Below are 9,988 nucleotides of genomic sequence, written 5' to 3'. Positions count from 1 at the left end.
AACACTACGCATACCTGACTCAAGGTTCTTGATGTTTTTGAACTTGAAGGATTTGAAATCCTTTGATTTTTGAAGAAGATTGGGTCTTGTTCTTGGAGATTAAATTTAGAGAGAAATCCTAGTTTTGTTTGTGAAATAATAATGAGCAAAATGGCTGAATTCGGACTCATCTGGGTATATATAGGCGAGTGATAAGTGACCAAAATACCCCTATTAAAATGGCCTGGAAGTAAACTGAACGTGGCATGTGACGACCCGACTGACAATCCGTCAGGAACTTGACAGTCCGTTATTTCGATCATCATACGTGGACCAAAAATGGGGTTCACTGGATAAGAGTTGACGGCCTGAATGACAGTCCGTTAAAAATCTGATGGTACATCAACTCGTTCGTCAATCCTTATTCAGAACGTGGCCCTACTGCCTTGGCTGTGACGGTCAAAGTGGCGGTCTGTCACTTGTTTGGAGGTCCGTCAACTTGGACGTCGCACCTAGGCGTTTCGGTCAGTTCTGAGTAAAACATCTATAACTTCCTCGTCTGGTGTAGGATTTGGACAAAATTGGTATCGTTAGAAAGCTAAATCAATTTCCCACATGATAGAAAGTAAAAATCTCATAAATACCACAGGTACAAAAATAGATTTGTATTTCAAAGCAAGTACTAGCATCCTTGAGATGATTTCTAGCTAGGAATAAGCGCGGGTATTACAAAAAACTATCAAGTCCTAAGAGGTTAAACTCAGTTTTCTGGAACTTATAATTATTAAAATAAGACTCAAATACAATCATAACTTTTAAGCATAGTCATTCACTATGAAGAAATCTAGCAAACTCTTTCAATAGTACATACAATCGATCTATTTTTCTCAGTTAATTACTTAAAAAATATATTAGTATCAACACTACTTTCAACTAAAAGCATATCAAATACTAAAAATTACTATGAAGAAGCAACATGGACTAATTAATCGTGAACATAAAAAAGTTTAACCTTAAGGAGGAGATGAAGGGAGACCGGTTTTGGCGGAGACTAGAAGGAGAACGGAAGGAGGCAATGGAGCGGCGACAGCGGCGTTGGTCGTTGCATCGGCCGGAGAGGAGAGAGAGAGCGGAGGAAGGCAGTTGCTTCATCGGCCGGTGGTTTGTGTGATGCAGTGACTGGATCGTGGCGTCGGGGAAAGGAGCATAGAGTGGCGGTGGCAATTGCCCACTTCTCCAGCGACGGCGTAGTTTTGTTTTAGAGAGAAGGGAGAGAAGAGAAAGAGAGAAACGGTTGTTGCTGAACGGATTAGGGTTAGGGATGGATTAAAAAGGAAAGAGAGAAGGTTGATCTCAGCCGTTGGATCAAATTTGATCACCGACTGAGATTAAAAGGATTTTAAAAAAAGGCTAAATTGAGTTTTAATTTTGAGAAAAAATTGGCATCAATTTGTCTAAAATTGACATTAATTATGTATAAGAAATGACTAAAAATTGAATACATAGAGAAATCAAATAAAGTAGGTTGTTATTTAAAAATAGTAATAACAAGAATAATTAATGTTACGCAAAATTACTATATAAAATAACAGCCTAAGAGGGGTATCGTGAGGTCAAAATTGGGTGGTCAACATAACTAACCCGGGTTTGTCCCACAAATTGAGTCTGTGGAGGGTACAATGTACGCCGACCTTACCGCTAAGGTAGATAGGTTGTTTCCAATAGACCCTCGGTTCGAGAAAAATAGTCTAAAGTAGTCCAATTCAAGAAAAAAAATAGTGAAAGTTGATTTAATATTGATCGTTGATTAAATATGATGAACGGTTGAGATTAAAATTGAGAAGATGAGTCAAACTGAAATTAGAAATTGGGTTAAAAAAAGATTGGATTGGAGATTTTGATTAGTTTAATACAATGTATTAATCGATGAATTGTCGGTTAATTAGCTTCATTATTACAACTTCAATAGTGTATTATTACCTCGATCATATGATGTTAACGTATTGTTCAAAATATTTGGATATATAGATTCAGTTAGCTAGTTTTTAACTACTATGTACATCACTATACGAGAGATACATATTTATACATACATACATACATATATATATACATACATACATATATATATATATATATATATATATATATATATATATATATTTCATTGACTATCAACTCTGTAATATGTACTATATACATCACATACACGAGTATATTATATTACCTCATAATACAACGTATTTATATATACTGTGATGAATTATCATTTAATTTAGCTTACATTATTCTATTATAACTTCAACAGTATATTATTACCTTGATCAATAGATCGTATGATATCAATGCATTCCATATAGTTGATTGACTATCAACTTCGAAATATGTACTATATACATCACATACACAGGTATATTACCTCGTAATACAACGTATTTCATATATACTCTGATGAATTATCGTCTAATTTAGCTTATATTATTATATTATAACTTCAACAATATAAGTATATTTATCTTATGTTATTATACCTTCACTACATAATATATATATATATATATATATATATATATATATATATACTATATATATACCTATACATACACACATATACACACACTATCGACTATATCAAGTTCTAAATACATCGTTCATCGATCGAACGCTACATCATATATATATATATATATATCAACCCTTGAATACGTACTATATACATCACATCCACAAGTATGTTAGCTCATAACAGAACACATTCATTATATTCTGATGAATTATTAGTTATATATGTACGTTACATTATTACAACTGCAATAGTACCACATAATATCATTACCTCAACTGTATGATAGAGACATATTCATTATACAAAGATTATGTTTAACGTCATTTAAGGTATATACAAAGGAAAATATTTATTTTATATATTGAAACATAAGTAAAAGATAAAGATTATGATTAACGTAATTTATTTATTTTATTTGATATATTTCTTAGTATAATTTTTTTACAAAATCTAAGTTTAATTGATTTTTATTATTATTATATTGGTTATCGAATACGTGTGATCAGTATAATTTTAAAAAATTATATATTTGATTATACATATAATTATTTTTTAATAAAAACCGACCACAAGTGGTCTCTTTTTTAAAATATTTTATTTTTTTAATACAAAAGCGACCACAAGTGGTCGGTTTTTTAAAATTATTTTATTTTTTTAATTCCAAAACTGACCACTTGTGGTCACTTTTATAAAATATTTTAAATTTAATTTTTAATATAAAACCGACCACAAGTGGTCGCTTTTTAAAAATTATTTTTTTTTTTAATTCCAAAACCGACCACTTGTGGTTGCATTTATAAAATATTTTAAATTTAATTTTTTAAATAAAACCGACCACAAGTGGTTGGTTTTTTAAAATTATGTTCTTTTTTTATTTTTTTTTAATTTCAAAATCGACCACAAGTGGTTGGTTTTTTAAAATTATTTTCTTTTTTTATTTTTTTAATTTCAAAACCGACCACTTGTGGTCGCTTTTATAAAATATTTTAAATTTAATTTTTAAAATAAAACCCACCACAAGTGGTTGATTTTAAAAAATATATTTTAATAATATTTTTTTAATAAAACCTATCACAAGTGGTTGGTTTTTTAAAATAATTTTTTTATGTTTTTTTATTCCAAAATTGATCACAAGTGATCGCTTTTTTTATTTTTTATTTTTTTAAGAAATAAATAATAATTAATATAAAAATTATTGAAATGATTATTTTGGAATTTTAAAATATAAAAGCGACCACATGTGGTCGATTTTTTATGATTGGAAAAACTATTTTTTTAAGTAGTGAATTAGGGTTTGGTGGCGTTTAGGGTTAGGCGTCCTCTTTTTAGAGTAGTATAATTCGTTTACACTGTGAAGTTGTAACAAGAAACCACTTGATACAAAAATATAGGACAAATAGTTAGTATTGTGCTCTCACACTCCCAAGCAGCATGGCATCATAATTTAAGTAAATCTAATGCAGGTTTGTTTTATAAACTTTAATTTCAAAAGCATAAATACAGTGAGAACTTATAGTGCTGTCAAGAAAAATATAAGAACTTATAGAGAACCAAAATCACCAAGATAAAAGGTAGAGACGAGAAAGATTGTACTGAGTACAATTTCACTTATGTAAGTTCTATTTGTCCAAGTGTGTAGAATTTTAACCCATACAAAGGTCAGCATGCATCTCCCATGACAGTGGGGAAGGGAAAGAAAACAAAAACAAGACAGCCAATTGGACAAGCTTGAACCAAAAGATGCTTGACCTTGACTTGGGATGTGCTTCAGAGTTGAATATTTTAGCTATCAATTGAAGCAATTCAACATCCACATAGAGGTAAAAAAGATTCTCTCGAAAGGAACTTTGACCTTAGGAAAAAGGGAAGTCTCGTATTCTTTAGTATTGGAGACTTACGGAGAACATTGGTTCAATTCACCACCAAACCATCAAAACACATAAAGCAGCATATCCCACCTTGCATCTATACAAATGACTAAAGAAAAGGAGTAGTACAGTGAACAAAGCTCTCACTACATGTAGGATTCGAGTAAGAGTCGAACTCCTTAGTCTATGTAACTTTCTAGTAGTTCAACTTGAGTTGGTTCAAAAGGAATAGTTTTTTCAAGTGTGAAACTATATAGAGAGAAATAGACAGACGGACATACTAGGGCTGGCAACAGACCGGAACCAGAACGCTGGACCGGTTTAATCGATATCGGAACCGGTACTGGAACTTCCTTACCGTTTTTACTGCTGGAACCGGTCTTACCGGAATTTTTTCGTTGTTCGGACAGGTCCGCTTGCTATCGGTATGGACCGGAGCGACACCAGAGCGATATCGAAATTACCGAAAGAGATGGCATAGTGTACAGTAATACAGTTTTTGTTTTACAATTTTAATTTAAACTAGTTCAGCTGCACGTGCCTCGCACGTGTAACTTTTGATTATTTAAAATTAGACGATTTTATCTATCACGAAAGCTTTTAATAAAGTGCAAAAAATTCAAAACATATACATTTTATTGTAAGCATATATATTTTACCACCAGAAATATATTATATTTTACCACCAGAAGTTGCAAGTGGTTAATGGATTTAATATATTGTAGACGTAGATTTATATACTTTTTAAATTTCTTAAAATCAAATTTAGTTTATTTAGAATTCTTTTACTAATGAAAAAGTATTAGTTGTCAGTAATTCTGATAACTTCTAATAAGGAAAGGTTATTAGGAAAAAAAATAGTGAAAAAATGAAGGGCAAAAAGTTTAAACAACATGTCTAAAGTCCTTTACATTTTTAATACACGTGTCTCGCATGTGTAACATTTGATTATTTCAAATCAAATAATTTTATTAATTGCAAAAATTTTAATAACGTATAAAAATTAAATATTTTTCAAAGATTCTTCACACTTTAATATAATAATGTAAACAAAACATATTTTGTTCATGGGGATTGGATTTTAACAATTTCTTGATTTGTCTGCTACCTTAAATAATGTATATAAACGATGTTTTGACTACCAAGTTCATGACGTACAACATATTAGGGTACACAACAATGACTAAAACCATATGTGCATTGAGTATAATTTAGTAAAAAATCACATAAATACATAAATAGTTTGAGTTAAAATAAAATAAGAATTTCAAGTTCCATAAAATAATGAAGATTAGTTGTATTTAACTAATGTTCTGTTTGACCAAGCTAAGCTTCCAGAATCTACTTATGTTCAATTTTGAAGTGTATATAAAAGTTAAAGCTAAGAACTTTTGTTGATATTTGTTACTCATCCGTCACTAAATAAAACTAACGACGTATTTTACTATTTATATTTAACTTTCTATCGATAATCATATTTATTAGTAGTGAAATACTTACTATTGAAAAAAAATACCATTTGTTAGAATTAGTTTTAAAAGAGACAATTCAGTTCCATTGATTTCTTTGAAGGTTGTCAATTTGATATTATACTTTCTCGATCAAAAAAGGAAAAAGTTTATTTTTTTTTAAAAAGGCATAAGTTGGTTGATGAATTTCATATATAAAAACACATTATGTCTACTCAAAACAGTACTCAAATTCTTAATACTTTCACATGTCGTAAAAGTAACTGATCATATATCTATAATAAAGAAGAAAATTAAATAAGTGATAAAATTTAGTTACTTAAATATGAATCTTTAAAAATTTCAAAGAAAATTTTTTTTTATAAAGATAAACCTAAGCTTTTGATAAAAGATCAAAAGAATGGGGCAAAAACCTCTTTAATTCTAGTAGTGAGTGGTCTCTTTTCAAACAAATCAAGCACAATCAACAGTTTCAATAAGTAGCTCATGGAGAGACTAATCCTCAATCATGCACTAAATATCTTTTTCCCATTATAATTCATGGTTCGTACTTCATCTTTGTGTCTACTTAAAATACCACAGTAGAATTATGAATATAATAATTACCTAAACTCTAAGCCAATATCCACAAAGAAAAAAAAATTAGCACATGATATGAGCAATCATGGAATGGTGAAGGTTAAAATAAGGTAAAAATTTTATTTAAAGAAAAAAAAAACTCTGTGGTTCGGTCTTTTTCGGAACATTACATAGCAAGAGTTTTAACTTATTAAGTTGCCCGTGGTATAATCTATCTTCATACAAATCACACTATATATAAAAATCTGTTATACATACAAGATACAACATCATACCTCGCAAAAATAATTTGCTTCAACGATGACCAATAACTCCATACACAACCATTACTATACCTCACTCCCAAATAAATTAAATAGGAGTTTTAATAAGCAACTAATAATAATAGCAGACTTTTTTAACTCTTTCATACTTCTATACAACTCAAAAACTTCACCTAATAATCTCCCAAGCCTTACTTGGTCAAAATAAGACCATTATTCATTACTTTGGACTCTTCCCATGAAAAGATGAGGCACCCAAAGAGCAAAGAAAAGATTTCAAGCCCGATATAAAATTAATGGTATCAATTAAGCAATTATAAGTCTTATAACATGAGAAAATTACATAGATCCTAGCGAATTGATTAAGCTACTTGAGTCCTATAAGACTAATAAATATACAAAAATTGATTAAGCCACTTGAGTCTTATAAGGCTAATAAATAAACGAAATTGATTAGATCAAGGATAGTAACTACACCTTCCGAACACTAATTATGCCTTCCTTTGTTACAACTTTTCTTTTACTTCATTTTTTTCAACTTATACACAAAAATATTTCATTGATAGTAAATTTCAACTTGTACAACAACTTGCTCATACATATGTATAAAATCCTCATTTATCAATTCTCAAATTTTAAATCGTCATTTAATCTTTATCATTAATTCGTCTGCAGCTTCTTTTCTCTCAATGATGAATATGTGCCAAGTACCTATGGGTTAATAGCCGTTGAAGCTCACTATCTAGCTTTCGTTCATGTATGTATGTTCAAGGTACTAATAAAAGTAGTAAATCCAGCCTCATATTATTATGTTTCTATCTTTATACTTGTCTTAATTGATTCGAATATTAGATTTTCGGCTAAATCAGTCCAAAGATATTTTTTAGTATCATATAGTATTGTTCAATATGAGCCAATTGCATATAATATTTTCAAAAAATATCACACTATTAAGAATATATTTACACTTATATAGAACTTACTTCTATTTTTCGCTATCAATCTGAAAATTATTTCAAATGCAATACTATCTTATTAAAAGGTTAATACAATTCTTTTAAAGTTTTATAACCTTTGATTTTTTCTTGGTTACTTAATTTTCAACTGAAAGAGAAAACACAAAATATTATCAAAGGGGAGAATTCATTGTCTTGTTTACTATGTATAGTTCATAATCTTTAAAACTATTAACTAAAAGAAGTTAGATGGCTACGACTATTAAATGTAAACGAACATACCTGACCATAGTAATATGTGAAGAGGAGTAGAATAAGATAAACAACTTAAGGCTACTTCTGAATGTAAAGTAGCAGAACCGGTAATAGTAATATGCATCCCCGGCAAGCAACACGACATGTTCACTACATAGCTTCTTTCTCCATATGTGTCAAGGATTCATGTGACAATACTTTGTCGAATCTCATAGCACAATTCGGACGATCTCGTTTATAGAAGGAAAGCACAGTCACATCTCTTCTCAAATAAGACTTTAATGCCCATCTAGACAAAGAACTTCATGGTCCACATTCTAAGTGTGAACAATTATCGATAAGGAGAAAAGCAAAAAGAATACATATTAATAATTTTTAACTATAAAACTATATAAATGAGATAGAAATACACTTGCACCTACGTACATAGAATTGAAAGAACATTAAATGACAAAATTTGAGACTTCAGACTTGATCTACTTTACAAAAGCACAATTAATATATTGAATATGTAAAGATGCGCAAGAGAATCTTTTAGTTCCACCCTTAACGAACAATGCATGATCCGAAATAATCAGGACTTCAACGCGAGCACCAAATATTGAATGAAAAAACTATAAAATGAAAAAAGAAAGATTATGCCTTGCTCGAAACTCACATTGAAAATAATAGACATACAAAATATGCAATAGATCAATAATAATATCAAATGAAAATCCATTCAATCAGCTAACTAATACATGTTCTTTAATTGCCAATATTTTTCTCCTGCCTATTATTAATCCATCCTTTTCCAAACACCAAATCTTAAATCGATATTCTCTATAAAAAGAATATTGATCCAAAAAATTCCAAAAGGTATCGTCCTACATTATACATATTTACATTGTTTCTTTCTATATCGGGATCTGGTAATGACATATCCTCAAACTTCTCATTTATCAAGCGCAAACATATAATGTAGGACCTACTGAGTTGCTCCTGAAGAATAATATAAGCAATTCCATTAGATATCACTATATTTCAATATAAATATAGTAATTGTCGATAGGTAACTTGTTAATCAATTTCCATGATTCTCTTGGTTGAAATAATTGAATAGTATAGTCGTCTTCTAATAGTGAAACTCATGAAGGTCATGAGCTCTTTGTTATATATATATATATATATATATATACTAATCTTATTCCTTCTTCAATGGACTCCTTGTTGGAAGCAAATTTGTCACCACAAGGATTCTTGTCTTAGATTTAATAAGGTTTTGTTTTGTTGGGTAAAAAATATTATAAAGTCAATATGTAGTATATTCATGGCAAATTTCTAAGGAAAGGATGTATCTAAATTAAAACTTTCTCGACTTGAATTCCTATATATTAGGAAGTTTTTAGATTTGATTTGGATTCCTATATATTAGAAAACTTTTAGATTAAGGAAAAGTGTAATAATTAAAATTTTAGTCGATTTTAAAGTCTAGTAGTAGGAAAATTAACGAAAAGATGATTTTGTCTAAAGCGAAGACTTTTAATGATGGGCAAAAAGTTCAAACGTGATGTATAAGGTCATTCACACTTTTAAGATAATAGAGATAGAGATTATCTATATCTTAACTTAATGGCATTAATATATACGTTTTATATATATATAATAACTTATATAATTTATATAATTTATTAATATATCTTAAAAAGTTTAAAATGTTAACATAAAAAATATAAGTTTAAGTTAATATAATATTTTTAATAAGTTTAAGAAGTTAAAAAATTTGCTAAACAAAAGACAAATTTTAAAACAAAATTAAGCGAATAGCCGTTATATTTATTCAAATTTCGTACGTTGTTCATTTATTATAAAGATATTAAATGAAAATCTAATCTACGCAGCCACCTTATAGGAAGGGTTTTGTTTGAATTAGATCTCTATTGTAGAATCTTATTAATATCTAAATTGTCTATAATTTTTTTGGCGTAACTTTTCTATTTCTTCGACGGATAAATCTTCCGGAATTGGTCTATTTCATTGTTCCTCTATTGCTTCCATTCCATCATCACTATTT

This window comes from Capsicum annuum, unplaced genomic scaffold, assembly GCF_002878395.1.
Source record: "Capsicum annuum cultivar UCD-10X-F1 unplaced genomic scaffold, UCD10Xv1.1 ctg83390, whole genome shotgun sequence".
NCBI lineage: Eukaryota > Viridiplantae > Streptophyta > Magnoliopsida > Solanales > Solanaceae > Capsicum > Capsicum annuum.
Note: the sequence above shows the minus strand (reverse complement) of the source record.